Source organism: Neoarius graeffei, chromosome 9, assembly GCF_027579695.1.
Source record: "Neoarius graeffei isolate fNeoGra1 chromosome 9, fNeoGra1.pri, whole genome shotgun sequence".
Lineage (NCBI taxonomy): Eukaryota > Metazoa > Chordata > Actinopteri > Siluriformes > Ariidae > Neoarius > Neoarius graeffei.
Genome location: NC_083577.1, coordinates 61,935,958 through 61,953,125, shown reverse-complemented (window position 1 = coordinate 61,953,125; position 17,168 = coordinate 61,935,958).

The following is a 17,168-nucleotide window of genomic DNA, read 5'->3' as shown; positions in this document are numbered from 1 at the left end:
TCTCGTACCAGGAGAGCTGAAAGGAACGAGTATTATTCCCTACCTTTTTCACCAAGTCAATTTGAGGCGTTGGTCTACCCTGCTCTTTAATTTTAATTTTTTCCTCGAAAGGAAGACTGGCAAATGGCTTCGCCAAAATTAAATCAGCAATGCTTGGCATCCATGCGCAGCTTTCTTGCTAGCTGACTAGACCCCTCAAGTTCAAGTTCAGTCACTCAAATAAACAAAATTTCTGGAACTAAGATAGCAAACTTGACAACACTATATTTACACTTTATTTACAATGAAAATATATACAAACTAAAAAAGCTGGTAGAAACCGTATGTAATGAATGAACTCGAAATGTAAGCTGATCTCTTACAATACACCACAGCACTTGCAAATCTGCATGGGACTGAACTGAAATTCACCGCTGCCTGTCTATATTTGAAACAAGCTGTCAATCAAAGAAAATATCCGGCCGCTTTCACCAATCACCAGTCTCCTCGCGGAAAGCTTTGCCATGTCCCTCCCACTGTGAGGCTGGGAGTCCGTGGGCGGGCGTTTTCGCAGTATTTGTCCAATAACCGTCTTGCATTTTGATATTGAAAAGCGCATAGCTCCCAAATGCCATTGAAGTCCACTGAGGCTGGGAGTCCGTGGGCGGGCGTTTTCGCAGTATTTGTCCAATAATTGTCTTGCATTTTGAGATTGAAAAGCGCATAGCTCCCAAATGCCATTGAAGTCCACTGAGGCTGGGAGTCCGTGGGGCGGGCGTTTTCGCAGTATTTGTCCAATAATCGTCTTGCATTTTGATATTGAAAGCGCATAGCTCCCAAATGCCATTGAAGTCCACTGAGGCTGGGCTGCATCGCATTGTCACGAGGGGGAAAAACTCATGCACACATTAGGTGAACTGGGGAAAGTTATAACGGAATGATTTCACACTGTAGTTGGGTTGAGCACATATATTTCTATGATTCTGGATCTGAAATAGCAATGTTATAAGGTCGGCTATAACATAAGCCTAGCGCAATTCATCCTACACGATGTTCGTCATTTTTAGAGGAGGCTAAGCCTCCCTCGTTGTCTTAGAGCAATCTCCCGTGGTGTGAAGAATATACAGTATAATTAAGTTTTGGTAGCCCTTCAGGTGTTCAGCACATCTTTGGTTTCAGTCTTTATTTATTTAGTGTTTAATTATAGCATAGCAAATCCTAGTAGTAGCACTGGATTAGCCTGGTCTTCTCTCTTTCCCAGTGGACAAAGAAATGATTGTGCGCATGCGCAGCAGAAAAGTTTTGTCATTGGATGAGCATGAGCGCCGACGTGTGACATCGTGTTGTCTTGACGACGTGCAATATTGTAACAATATTGCATGCTCATTCTCCATTGGGGAGAGTGGTGTAATACATGTAGGATAAGCGATATGATAGCATGCAATATTGTTATCAATAAACCCACTAGAAGGGAATAGAATACATGTTTTTATTCCATGGAAAAAGTGGCCTGTATGTATAATAATTTGCGATATTTCACTCCAATGATGTCACTCCCAGTGTTTTCTTGCTGACTAGACGTGTCTTGTCAACATTGTGAACTGGTTCAAAATTAAATTTTTTGATTAACTTGCGATTTGTTTTGTGGCTGTGTCTATATAATATAAAGAACATTACATGGTGGCACGAAGATAAGAAGTTTATCTTCTCGTGTTGAAAATATTTTAACTCATTCATTTCGCTCACTCATGAATATATTCACCACTCAAAGATAAACTTCATTTTTTCACACAACCATGTAATATCTTCTATGTATGTGAAACGGGCTTTATTAATGAATTGACCAATTTGATCAATAAAGAGACTTTCTAAATGCCAACTGTTGTGTTATTTTCTTAAAAATTACTTGTCCACTGTGTGAAATTAGCAATAATTCCAAAACTGCTTCCTTCCTACACTGTCAGAAACAGGGGTACAGTAGGAGTCCATTTCTGTCCCCCAAAGTACAATCTACACTAATGCATCCCCTAGGGCTCATTATTGGACTTCAAGGTAACTATGTGTCCCTTTTTAGGGTCAGAAAGTTATATACATTCCCAATCAGTATATAAATGGTACAAATAAGTACCTTAAAGAGTACTGCCCCAATGATAAGCCGTTGTACCCCATCCATTATCTGTAGCCGCTTATCCTGTTCTACAGGGTCACAGACAAGCTGGAGCCTATCCCAGCTGACTATGGGCGAGAGGCGGGGTACACCCTGGACAAGTCGCCAGGGTATCACAGGGCTGACACATAGACAAACAACCATTCACATCTACGGTCAATTTAGAGCCACCAATTAACCTAACCTGCATGTCTTTGGACTGTGGGGAAAACCGGAGCACCCGGAGGAAACCCACGTAGACACGGAAAGAACATGCAAACTCCACACAGAAAGGCCCCTGTCAGCTGCTGGGCTCGAACCCAGAACCTTCTTGTTGTGAGGTGACAGTGCTAACCACTACACCACCGTGCCATCCCCCGTTGTATCCCTAAAGGTACAATAATTCTGAGAGTGTACCAGCACTTACCAGCTGGAAAACATGGTCTCCCAGTTCAGTTAGCTTGGCCTGTGTTTTGGCAACTGTGTTTTTGTTTTCCAAGCAGGGTGACCTAACATCATATTATCGAGTGCATTTTCTTCTCTGATACAATAATCATGGTTTTTTTTAAACAAAATTACACTTATACACACTGTACCTTTAACATCACTATAAGGAAATGAAGCCCAACACACTTTTTTTCTTTCAGCGCGACTGCAATGCATGATGGTATATATTGCTTGGTTAGTGACCATTGGTTGTACACTACTTTTCACGGTGCACTGTGGGATACTAAGAGTCCACTATATTGGGTGTAATAATTCTCACTGTACATTTGGACAGCACTATTACATCTTCTTCTTTAAGGTTTATGGCGGTTGGCAAACCAACTTAAAGGTGCATTACCACCACCGACTGGGCTGGAGTGTGGAACAGGAGCTATCTCATCTCATCTCATCTCATCTCATTATCTCTAGCCGCTTTATCCTGTTCTACAGGGTCGCAGGCAAGCTGGAGCCTATCCCAGCTGACTACGGGCGAAAGGCAGGGTACACCCTGGACAAGTCGCCAGGTCATCACAGGGCTGACACATAGACACAGACAACCATTCACACTCACATTCACACCTACGGTCAATTTAGAGTCACCAGTTAACCTAACCTGCATGTCTTTGGACTGTGGGGGAAACCAAAGCACCCGGAGGAAACCCACGCGGACACGGGGAGAACATGCAAACTCCACACAGAAAGGCCCTCGTCGGCCACGGGGCTCAAACCCAGACCTTCTTGCTGTGAGACGACAGCGCTAACCACTACACCACCATGCTGCCCAGAACAGGAGATATAAGGGAGGAAAATATAAATTAATTAATAATAATAATAATAATAATAATAATCCCTTATATTCTTTTAGCTAATTCTGAATCTTTCAGAAATTTGATAACATAATACATCTGACTTGATGCCCTCCCTAATAAACCAGATAAAGTGAAATTGTGATGATTAACCATTCTGAGAGATTTATAAAGCTCATTTCTTTCGCGTTCATATTTCTTACAGTGAAGCATTACATGCTCTACCAATTCCGGATGGCTACAATATTCACAATTTCTGATTGGGTGTTTGCCTATTTTGTTAAGAGAATAGTTAAGTCCTGTATGTCCAATTCTTAATCCCGTGATCATGATGTCTTCTCTCTGACTCCTGCCCCCTATCCTTCCACTATTTACCTGCTTTTCAATGTTGTATACAGTGGGGCAAAAAAGTATTTAGTCAGCCACCAATTGTGCAAGTTCTCCCACTTAAAAAGATGAGAGAGGCCTGTAATTTTCATCATAGGTACACTTCAACTATGAGAGACAGAATGGGGGGAAAGAATCCAGGAAATCGCATTGTAGGATTTTTAATGAATTAATTGGTAAATTCCTCTGTAAAATAAGTATTTGGTCACTGTGGCAGCGGGGGCGTGGTCAAGCGCCGGTCTGTGACAGGAGGGCGGAGCCAGGGAAGGTGAGTGGCAGGAAGATCGCGAGGCATTCCGGCATCTCCTCGCGTCGACGGGGTCCACCAACACCCCGGCCGCGGGCTCGTCTCCCCTCATCGTGACCAAGATGGGCCCGCAGGACGACCCCGAGGCGTTCCTCACATTGTTTGCAATGCGAGGAACACCTCGGGGTCATCCTGCGGGCCCATCTTGGTCACGATGAGGGGAGACGGGCCCACGGCCGGGGTGTTGGTGGACCCCGCCGACGCGAGGAGATGCCGGAATGCCTCGCGATCTTCCTGCCACTCACCTTCCCTGGCTCCGCCCTCCTGTCACAGATCGGCGCTTGACCACGCCCCCACTGCCACAGTCACCTACAAACAAGCAAGATTTCTGGCTCTCACAGACCTGTAACTTCTTCTTTAAGAGGCTCCTCTGTCCTTCACTCGTTACCTGTACTAATGGCACCTGTTTGAACTCGTTATCAGTATAAAAGACACCTATCCACAACCTCAAACAGTCACACTCCAAACTCCACTATGGCCAAGACCAAAGAGCTGTCAAAGGACACCGGAAACAAAATTGTAGACCTGCACCAGGCTGGGAAGACTGAATCTGCAATAGGTAAGCAGCTTGGTATGAAGAAATCAACTGTGGGAGCAATTATTAGAGAATGGAAGACATACAAGACCACTGATAATCTCCCTCGATCTGGGGCTCCATGCAAGATCTCACCCCATGGGGTCAAAATGATCACAAGAACGGTGAGCAAAATTCCCAGAACCACACGGGGGGACCTAGTGAATGACCTGCAGAGAGCTGGGACCAAAGTAACAAAGGCTACCATCAGTAACACGCTACGCCGCCAGGGACTCAAATCCTGCAGTGCCAGACGTGTCCCCCTGCTTAAGCCAGTACATGTCCAGGCCTGTCTGATGTTTGCTAGAGAGCATTTGGATGATCCAGAAGAGGACTGGGAGACTGTCATATGGTCAGATGAAACCAAAATATAACTTTTTGGTAAAAACTCAACTTGTCGTGTTTGGAGGAGAAAGAATGCTGAGTTGCATCCAAAGAACACCATACCTACTGTGAAGCATGGGGGTGGAAACATCATGCTTTGTGGCTGTTTTTCTGCAAAGGGACCAGGACGACTGATCCGTGTAAAGGAAAGAATGAATGTGGCCTAGCCAGTCTCCAGATCTCAACCCCATAGAAAATCTTTGGAGGGAGCTGAAAGTCCATGTTGCCCAGCGACAGCCCCAAAACATCACTGCTCTAGAGGAGATCTGCATGGAGGAATGGGCCAAAATACCAGCAACAGTGTGTGAAAACCTTGTGAAGACTTACAGAAAACGTTTGACCTCTGTCATTGCCAACAAAGGGTATATAACAAAGTATTGAGATGAACTTTTGTTATTGACCAAATACTTATTTTCCACCATAATTTGCAAATAAATTCTTTAAAAATCAGACAATGTGATTTTCTGGATTTTTTTTTTTCTCATTTTGTCTCTCATACTGTAGTTGAGGTATACCTATGATGAAAATTACAGGCCTCTCTCATCTTTTTAAGTGGGAGAACTTGCACAACTGGTGACTGACTAAATACTTTTTTGCCCCACTGTTGATGCCTTCCTGTTTCACTGCCATCCCAATACTCCTGCCAGACTGACTTTGCGGAGGACTTGACGTAAATCTTAGCCTCTGCCTTACTGATTGGAATTTGCAATTCTATATCTATATTATTTAATGATTGCTTAGCCAGCTTGTCCACCTATTCATTTCCCTCCACGCCAACATGCGCAGGTACCCAAAGAAAACTAGTTGAAATGCCCTTTGAATCAGGCCCGGCGCCAGGAACAGTTTACTAAGGGGGCAATTAGAAATCGCAAGGGGGCAAATATTTTTCATATAGTGTGTAGTAGTGATGGCAGTCTGACAACGTGTTTCAAACAATTAACTGCACCAACCACAAAACCACGGCCCCGAAGGTTGCTTTAGTCCGGGAAAATCATGTGACATATTACCAGTTGCGCTTTATCAACACCCGTGCCCACCTGTTAACCCTCCCCTCCAATTTTCTCACAGACACGCGTTACAACCGGAAAGATGCCAAACATAAAACAACACACACAAACCTACAGGCAAGTCCTTTACATTTAAAATACATACAAATAGCTCCGCGGCATGAAAACAAAACATCAATGCAAGTCTAAGGTACTTGGCTCGGCGGCCAAAATCATAATTTAAAAAAATCAACAGACCCCGCGGCTGCACCAGTAATAGCCTTCCTGACTCGCACCAAGTCAACGCTAACCACTTAATCCGCGATCCCAGCTTAGGTGTGTAGGGGACTAAACACTCTGAAGTGATGAATTTTCACCCCCGCTGCATGGGGGGTGACGTCAACGACACATATTCTTACGCTATTTGCGCACAAAGCGGACCATATATGAACACATGCACCAACATAAACGGAGATAAACTTAGCCTACAAAGAAAGAAAATGGATTCACAATATTGTGATTGAATTCGTTTAATTCGGTGGGGGAAAGACTACTCCCATAAACTTGACTGCATATTACAGGATATTGCAGAGACAGTACACTTGTAAGTGTACATGTAAAACCCCCGCCCGCACGACCCCTTCCCTTGTCCTTATCACAGGTCTGTGTGTGCGCGGCTGTGTCAGCATTACATATCTATGTCTAAAACAGGTGATTTATGTGAAATGTATTTTTGTGCAATGCACAACCACTTAATATTTTGTATTTGAAAATGCAAATTATTAATACGTCTATAATATATTATATTTTCATAAGAAAACAATTAAGTGATCCGAGTCTCCGTTGAGGGGGCGGGGCTGTAGCCACGAGGGGGCGACGCCCCCTTTCGCCCCCCCCACGGCGCCGGGCCTGCTTTGAATCTATTTTACGCAAAGTTATAAAGATTTCATTGATTATATCTATTCTAAATGATTTACCTGATTGAATACTTTCCAATGATGAATAACTATCTTAGATTATGACTGTTTTGTTTCTTGCATTTTCTTTAACCCATTCCAAAGCCAATAATATTGCCACCAATTCTGTTGTATACACCGTCACATTGGTCAATCTTTTCTTAATATTTACTCCTTTCTTGGACAGCACTACAAAATGGCGAGCCAACTATATAGTAGTCAGGGAGCATATGTAACCTACTTTGCAAAATTTGCCAAGTCTGGTTTCTCAGTATTAACCCTTCATTTACATCCCAAACAAATTATTTTTACTTGTTGTAATGTCAGCAATCACCATTTTCACCAAAAAAAGGAAATGCTAAATATCGCATGTAAAAAGATAAAAAAAAACCCATATATTCGTATCACTTAAGTCCATTATAACATCTGTATTTTTTTAATTACCTGTTTATTAACTTTGTGAATAAAAATCATATATTTACATGATATTATCAAGTTTAAAATGAGACATTTAAGTACACAGAGAACATAAAAAAGCCAGAAATATTTTACACTATTGCTACAGAACTTGAGAATATTTATAGCTTATCTACATTCCAGAACTCAGCTCACAATCTCTCATTTCAGAAATTTCTGTGATACATTTATTACTAAGCTGCTAGCAGTTTCTGGGTTTTTTTTTTTATGTCCAAACTACATCAAGAAGTAACACTTTGCCTAAGGATTCAAACACAAAACACAAAGATAAAAGCAGTTATTGGTAACACATTATGACCAGAACAGCCACTGGACTATTTTCAAAAGTAAACAATGTCACTTTCACAACTAGACAATGTCAGTTTTCTCTGTATCCGCTGGACCGTCTGTTGTTCTGTATGGAGAGTGCATGGACAGATAAGCATCAGATATCAGACATTTCAGTAACTCTATAACTAACAGGTTCACTAGTTATCTACAATTCGTAAGAAAGAGTTATATTCTTAATTATGGCAGACATCTGAGACAAGCATGCAAACGTACAGATAGGCAAAGATAGACACACAAAGAAGCGACTAACTTGCTGAAATATTTTTGCAACAAATCTCACAGAGTTATGCAGGGGGCGTAGCTGGGGGGCCCGTGACCCCCCCCCCCCCCCCCCTTTGTCAGACCATACATTTTTTTCAATAGCCACATAAGAATATTAGAAACGCGCCCACTGTAATTTTTCTAACATTTTTTTAAACTAGATTGTCACCTCTTGTGAGTGTGAATGGTTGTCTGTGTCTGTGTGTCAGCCCTGTGATGACCTGGCGACTTGTCCAGGGTGTACCCCGCCTTTTGCCCGTAGTCAGCTGGGATAGGCTCCAGCTTGCCTGCAACCCTGTAGAACAGGATAAAGCAGCTAGAGGTAATGAATGAGATTGTCACCTCAGCCTCATTAGGGTTTCTATAACCTTGTATGGACTTCCTGTGGTTTGGGCGCGAAAACCCAGTTTGTCAGAGTGTGTGCGGGAGAGGAGGATGTACAGTAAGTGCAGATATGTTAAATAATACACAGCGCGATATGAGCATAAAGTCCGTGAAATGCATCCAACAGGCAAACAGTCCGCAACAGCAGTCAAAGTGGTAATCAAGGAAACAGGCAGAAGGTCAATCGAGGCACGGACAGAATATCAGAGGCAAAACTATACAAGATCAAGGGACGAGAAACAGGAGTCGAAAACCCAGGAGGTCAACAAGGACAGGGAACAAGGCTCAGTAAGGCACACTAGATGCGGCGTAATACTTTGCATCATCCTTGCATGGGCGTAGTCCTTAAATAGCCCAAACATAGTTCACTGACTAAAGACAGGTGTTCTTTGTTAACGGCACACGTGCTAGAGCTCATTAGGTGTGCACGCAGCCCGAGGTATGCCTTCAGGTACACGAGCCAAGGCGTGCAGGACTGAAACAGTTCTGCGCAAACGCAACACGATCGCACTAGAAAACATCGTCAAACTGCCAGTGTAGCTGCAGTCTTTTTAGTTGCGAATTACGAGTGTTTCCTCTTGTGTTAATAATTCACCATGTCAAAACAAGCGAAACTTTCCTCCTTCGTTCAACGTGAAGAGAGGTAAGCAATTCATTATATATTTTTTCCATCAAAGTTGCATTTTGTGGCTTCGAAGCTAAGTTTTAGTGTGCCGTTTCTAGAAAACAACATCAAGAAAATGTGGAAGAAACAGCAATAATGGAAAAGCCGGTTTCTAAGCTACCTAAAACTAGCAATGGTAATTATTTTTTGTCACATAATGTACTCAGGCTGCCAGTCAGTGTGTGACCCCCCCCCCCCCCCCTTTGAAAAATCCTAGCTACGCCCCTGTTATGGGACCCCAACAGAAAATCAGTCACCTTGTTAAACATTTTTTTCATCAAGCTTGAAACAAACATACTTTTAGATTAATAATCTATAGAGTAACAAACTCCTAAAAGCAAAAAGTGATGTCAGTTGAACAGGCTTAGCAGCACACCACCTTTGAGGTTCGACCTGATCCCACTCAGTAGTTTAGGTCCTTTTAGGGTTAAATGGGTATCTAATGGGCGGCATGGTGGTGTAGTGGTTAGCACTGTTGCCTCACAGCAAGAAGGTCCTGGGTTCGAGCCCAGTGGCTGGCGAGGGCCTTTCTGTGTGGAGTTTGCATGCTCTCCCTGTGTCTGCATGGGTTTCCTCCAGGTGCTCCGGTTTCCCCCACAGTTCAAAGACATGCAAGTTAGGCTAATTGATGGCTCTAAATTGACCGTAGGTGTGAATGTGAGTGTGAATGGTTGTTTGTCTCACTCAGTGCATTTACATGCACATAGAGAAAATCAAATTTCTGCCGTAGCTCGACTGAAATCGAAGTTCTAAATGCCATGGAAACACCTTAGCTCGGCTGAAATTGAACCGAACTGGATTTCTCATAATCGAGCTACGCGACCTAGATTATGCGATTGTAGCCGAGCTACTTAGTGCATGTAAACCCTATCGAGCTACGTAGTCGAGATACTTACTTCAGCACTGCCCCTTCTGGAAGTGACGAGTGACGAGACCACAAGCGGGAAACACAACAGCCTCGGTCGGCATGACAACAGTAGTAGTAGCGAGCAGCAGAAGAGAACACGGAACTGATAACTTTGTGAACACGGAACTGATAACTTTGTTTATACTCTTGAATAGCTCTTCTTCATGACGACAACCGGAAGTGTACCAACACGATGGGGCATGTAGCACCACCTGTGGCTTGGATGCACAATGTACCTCACACAATAGCTCGATTTCCTTGTGTGCATGTAGGATTGGATTTCTCTGGCACCCCTGCTGGGACCCTTAGCTCGATTACCGACAGTAGCTCGATTTGGATGTGCATGTAAATGCACTGTGTGTCTAGTCCTGCAATAACCTGGCAATTTGTCCAGGGTGTACCCTGCCTCTCGCCCATAGTCAGCTGGGATAGGCTCCAGCTTGCCTGCGACCCTGTAGGACAGGATAAGCAGCTACAGATAATGGATGGATGGAGGGTATCTAATGTATGAACCATGCTTTTGACCTGAGTAAAAAGGTTGTGTGCCACAAATAACACCTATTATGGATATAATAATTGCATATTAATGATTGTAAATGTTCCCTGCGTGTGGGTGGAGCACAGAGGACGGCAGGACAGAGATCAGGGTAAACAGGAGGCTTTATTGCCGTACTTTTCAGTCTGACAAATAAACAATCAGAGAGACATACACACACTGTAGTCTCCTCTGGGGAAGCTCCCTTCCGCTCTCACTCTCCCTCCTTAAATAGGGCGCGGTCACTGGGAAGACACACACAAACACAGGTTAATTGCCGTCAGCTGTAGTGATTCTGCCACTTACCTTCCCTGACTCCGCCCTCCTGTCACAGACCGGTGCTTGGCCACGCCCCCGCTGCCACATACCCCCACCGCCCGACTCAGGCCGGGCGGCCGTCCGGCCTGCAGCCGACTCCCCCCCCCCCTTGACGGGAGAGGAAGTCCGCCACGACCATCTGCGCCCCCGGCCTGTGGACCTCCTTGAAATTGAAGGGTTGGAGTGCCAGATACCAACGGGTGATACGCACGTTGGCATCCTTCATGCGGTGGAGCCACTGGAGGGGCACGTGGTCCGACCAGAGGGTGAAAGGGCGCCCCAGCAGGTAGTAACGGAGGGCAAGGATTGCCCACTTGATTGCTAGACACTCTTTTTCAATTGTGCTGTAGCGCCCCTCATGCACTGACAGCTTCCTGCTAATGTACAGGACGGGGCGGTCCTCTCCCTCCACCTCCTGGGACAAAACCGCCCCCAGCCCTCTGTCCGACGCATCGGTCTGCAACACAAAAGGGAGAGAAAAGTCAGGGGAGTGTAATAGTGGCCCCCCACACAGTGCAGCCTTTACCTCAGCGAAAGCCCGCTGGCACTGCTCCGTCCACTGGACCGGATCTGGTGCCCCCTTTTTAGTAAGATCAGTCAGCGGGCTGGTGACGTCCAAATAATTAGGTATAAACCTACGATAGTAGCCAGCCAGCCCCAGGAACTGTCTCACCCCCTTTTTGGTCTTGGGCCTCGGGCAGGCCGCAATTGCTGCTGTCTTGTTAATTTGGGGATGCACCTGCCCGTTGCCCAAGTGGAAGCCCAGATACCGTACTTCCACCCACCCAATCGCACACTTCTTCGGGTTGGCTGTGAGACCCGCTCGCCTCAGCGACTTAAGGACGGCCCTCAGGTGTTGTAAGTGCCGCTGCCAGTCATTACTATAAACGATGACATCATCGAGGTATGCGGCCGCATAGGTGGCGTGGGGGCGGAGGACCCTATCCATCAGCCACTGAAACGTAGCGGGCGCCCCAAACAGCCCAAAAGGAAGTGTGACGAATTGGTGCAAGCCGAACGGTGTGGAAAAGGCCGTTTTCTCCCGGGATAATGGAGTCAAGGGGATCTGTTAATATCCCTTCGTCAAATCCAGTGTCGAATAAAAGCGAGCCGTGCCTAGTCGATCGAGCAACTCATCAACCCGAGGCATTGGGTACGCATTGAATTTAGACACCGCGTTGACTTTTCTATAGTCCACACAGAACCAGACCGACCCGTCGGCCTTGGGGACCAAGACCACCGGGCTACTCCAGTCACTGTGGGACTCCTCGACGATGCCCATTTCGAGCATGGTCTGAAGTTCTTCCCGAACCACCTTTTTTTTGTGTTCGGGTAGCCTGTAAGGGCGGCTACGCACTGCCACCCCCGGGGGCGTCTCTATGTGGTGTTCTATGAGGTTAGTGCGGCCGGGCAGGGGCGAGAACACATCCGAAAACTCGGCCTGCAACTGGGCGACCTCTGTGAGTTGGGTCGGGGAGAGGTGGTCTCCACAGGGGACCGGAGAGGTACGTGATGCCAATGTTCCTTTTTGAACCTCCAGCCCCAGCTCCGCCTTCTCCGGAACCACCGACACCAACGCCACGGGGACCTCCTCATTCCAGAGTTTAAGCAGATTGAGGTGGTAAATCTGTAGCGCCCCACCCCTGTCCGTTCGCCTCACCTCATAGTCGACGTCCCCGACTCGCCGTGTGACCTCAAAGGGTCCTTGCCACTTGGCGATCAATTTGGAGTTCGACGTGGGCAACAGTACGAGTACCTTATCTCCCGGAGTGAATTCTCTAAGGCGCGTACCCTTGTTGTACAGGCGGGCTTGCCGTTCCTGGGCCTGCTGCAAATTCTCCTGAGTTAGGTGGGTGAGCGTGTGGAGTTTTGCACGCAGGTCCATAACGTATTGAATTTTGTTTTTGCTTTGTGAAGGTCCCTCCTCCCAATTTTCCCGCAGCACATCCAAGATGCCGCGCGGCTTACGCCCATATAATAATTCGAACGGGGAGAACCCCGTGGAGGCTTGGGGAACCTCTCGCACTGAGAACAACAAGGGTTCGAGCCACTTATCCCAATTACGTGCATCCTCACTTACGAATTTTTTGATAATATTTTTGAGGGTGCGGTTGAACCGTTCCACTAAACCGTCCATTTGTGGGTGATACACACTGGTGCAGATCGGCTTAATCCCCAGTAACCCATACAGTTCGCATAGTGTTCGTGACATAAATGTAGTGCCTTGATCAGTCAGAATCTCTTTCGGGATTCCAACTCGGGAGATGACGCGGAAGAGCGCCTCTGCAATACTGCGTGCTGAGATATTGTGCAGAGGCACTGCTTCCGGGTATCGCGTTGCATAGTCCACCAGAACTAATATAAAGCGGTACCCTCGTGCTGACCGATCTAATGGCCCGACGAGATCCATCCCAATTCTCTCAAATGGGGTCTCGATTAACGGAAGGGGGCACAAAGGCGCTTTTGGAATGGCCGCTGGATTTACTAACTGGCATTCGCAGCATGCCGTACACCACCTACGAACATCGCCGCGAATCCCCGGCCAATAGAATCGGGCCATTATTCGGGCTAGTGTCTTATCCTGCCCTAAGTGTCCAGCCATGGGATTAAAGTGAGCCGCCTGGAATACCAATTCCCGGCGGCTCTTCGGAATTAAAAGCTGTGTGACTCGCTCTTTCATCTGAGTGTCCTGCGTCACTCGGTATAATGTATCCTTCATAACTGCGAAGTAGGGGAAGGACGGGGTGGCGTTCGGCTGGAGCGTTTGACCATCGATTACTCTCACTTGGTCAAACGCATGTCGCAGAGTCTCGTCTCGCGATTGTTCTAATGGGAAATCTGCGAGGGATTCCCCAATAGAGAGAGGAGGAGCCAGCGGCCCCTCACTCTGACGCGGAGATGACGTAGACGGCTCTGTGACAGCTGCTCCTGCCAAAGCGACACCGGGACCTCCCCCTGTCAAATGGCAGGACCCACTCTTTACTAGGTGTGTCATTAAACCCCGACATCCCGGCCAATCAGTCCCCAAAATCAAAGAGTGGGTAAGGCGAGGATTAACTGCCGCCTTCACTATAAATTTTTCCCCTCTGAAAATAATGTGGACCGACACCAAAGGGTAGCAGTGAACATCCCCATGCACACACAACACCTTCACACCTGTGCTCCCCCCAATGCCTCGTTTTGCACCCGGCTTTGGTGAATTGAGGTCTGGTTACAACCAGAATCCACCAACGTCTGACATGTATCCCCTTGGATACTCACCGGTATGCGATACGCTCCGGCCCAATCGAGGGCGGCCTCTGGCACGTCAGGGATCCGAACCACCATGCCCACTTCCATTGCCGTGCACTGTTGTTGAAGGTGGCCCGGCTCCCCGCAGCGCCAGCAAACCGGCCCGGGCTTTCCCTCTGCACCGGTGTTCTGGGGCTCACTCACCTGAGGGGGGGAGAGACAGACGCAGAAGGGAGAAACGGGAGGGCACCGCGGGTGCGGCAGGCCGGATGGGGTGGAGCCGGCCCCCGTCTCCACGGTGGGGGAATGGGGCGAGGACGGGACACAGAAGGGGGGGGAGAGAGAGAGAGAAGAGGGGAGAAGGGTTAACGTCATCTGCTGTCCTGCCGCCGGAACAGCCGCCAAATGATCCTCCGCCAGCTCGACTGCCTGATCCAGCGACGCTGGGCGGTGGCACTGGACCCACTCCGCAGTTCCTGCTGGTAAGTGGGCGATGAACTGTTCCAGCACCACCTGGTCGATGATCCCCTCGGCGTCGCGATCGTTGGCCCTCAACCACCGCCAGCAGGTGTCCTGGAGCTGCTGGCCGAACGCGAACGGCCGGCCGACTTCCTCCAATCGCAGAGCGTGGAAGCGCTGGTGCTGTTGTTCAGGTGTGCGCCCCACGCGCTGGAGGACGGCCCAGTGAAGGTCCATGTAGGCCAGCCGGCGGTCGGCGGGGAGCTGTAGCGCGGCCAGCTGTGCCTCTCCCGTTAGGAGGGGGAGAAGGCGCGCCGCGCGCTGCTCCATCGGCCACCCCGAGGCTTCTGCGACCTGTCTGAACAGCGTGATGAACGCTTCGGGGTCGTCCTGCGGGCCCATCTTGGTGACAGTGAGGGGAGACAGGCCCGCGGCCGGAGCGCTGGTGGACCCCGCCGACGCGAGGAGGTGCCGGAACGCCTCGCGGTCTTCCTGCTGGGCTAGCACCAGGGCTTCGAAGCACCGCTCTTGTTCCTTCCGGAGTGCGATGAGCGCCTGGTGCTGGTTTTGCTGAGCCGTGGCGAGGGCGTGGACCAGGTCGGTGAACGGGGAGGATTCCATGGGCCTGCTTGGTCGGTGCTCCACTTTTCCCGGGTTTCAGCACCACTGTAAATGTTCCCTGCGTGTGGGTGGAGCACAGAGGACGGCAGGACAGAGATCAGTGTAAACAGGAGGCTTTATTGCCATACTTTTCAGTCTGACAAATAAACAATCAGAGAGACACACACACACACACACTGTAGTCTCCTCTGGGGAAGCTCCCTTCCGCTCTCACTCTCCCTCCTTAAATAGGCCGCGGTCACTGGGAAGACACACACAAACACAGGTTAATTGCCGTCAGGTGTAGTGATTCTGCCACTTACCTTCCCTGACTCCGCCCTCCTGTCACAGACCGGCGCTTGACCACGCCCCCGCTGCCACAATGATATAATACTTTTATACCAATTTCCTATATAGGGCTTTTTTTATGCACAAAGTTTCCCTGCATAATTAGTATAGGTAATCGTATGAGACTGAGTAAAATGAAGGATTAATTTCACGACTGATTTTGAAGTTTTGAAAATTGCCCGAGTCGCGAAGCGACGAGTGCAATTTCAAAACTTTGAAATCACGAGTGAAATTGATCCTTAATTTTATGAGGAACCATACAATTACTTGTTTATAATATATAGGGCCAAATTCATACTTCGGAAGCCATTCAAGTTCACAACATTTGTCATTCACGTTTTCTGAACCAATCAGGGTGCAAGACTATCTTGCAGGTTTGAATCAGTTTCTAAAGCATCTTTCATCATGACACGGCGACACGGTGTATTCTAACTCACAGCATTCATATTCAGAGTCGTTTATTTGTCTTTCTGCGGCCCATTTTTTAAACACGGAAAGCCAAAAATTTGTTCTTTTTTTGGTATTTTCATTTTCGCTTGCAGCTTTCAATTGGTTTATCATTTCTTCGTCAAATATAGCGAAACGCGGCATTGCTGAGTCAGCAGAGTCAGCCATTTTGTTGACAAAATTTGCTAAGTTTTGTAACTGTAACCAAGCAACGAATTAGCCAATAGCATTTCAGAAATACGGCCCCTTAAAGGAACAGTCCACCGTACTTCCATAATGAAATATGCTCTTATCTGAATTGAGACGAGCTGCTCCGTACCTCTCTGAGCTTTGCGCGACCTCCCAGTCAGTCAGACGTAGTCAGACGCGCTGTCACTCCTGTTAGCAATGTAGCTAGGCTCAATATCTCATCTCATTATCTCTAGCCGCTTTATCCTTCTACAGGGTCGCAGGCAAGCTGGAGCCTATCCCAGCTGACTACGGGCGAAAGGCGGGGTACACCCTGGACAAGTCGCCAGGTCATCACAGGGCTGACACATAGACACAGACAACCATTCACACTCACACCTACGGTCAATTTAGAGTCACCAGTTAACCTAACCTGCATGTCTTTGGACTGTGGGGGAAACCGGAGCACCCGGAGGAAACCCACGCGGACACGGGGAGAACATGCAAACTCCACACAGAAAGGCCCTCGCCGGCCCCGGGGCTCGAACCCAGGACCTTCTTGCTGTGAGGCGACAGCGCTAACCACTACACCACCGTGCCGCAGGCTCAATATGGCCAATGGTATTTTTTGGGGCTGTAGTTAGATGCGACCAAACTCTTCCGCGTTTTTCCTGTTTACATAGGTTTATATGACCAGTGATATGAAACAAGTTCAGTTACACAAATTGAAACGTAGCGATTTTCTATGCTATGGAAAGTCCGCACTATAATGACAGGTGTACTAACACCTTCTGCGCGCTTCGGCAGCGCATTGGATATCAATGCAATGCACTGCCGAAGCGCGCAGAAGGTGTTAGTACACCTGTCATTATAGTGTGGACTTTCCATAGCATAGAAAATCGCTACGTTTCAATTTGTGTAACTGAACTTGTTTCATATCACTGGTCATATAAACCTATGTAAACAGGAAAAACGCGGAAGAGTTTGGTCGCATCTAACTACAGCCCCAAAAAATACCATTGGCCATA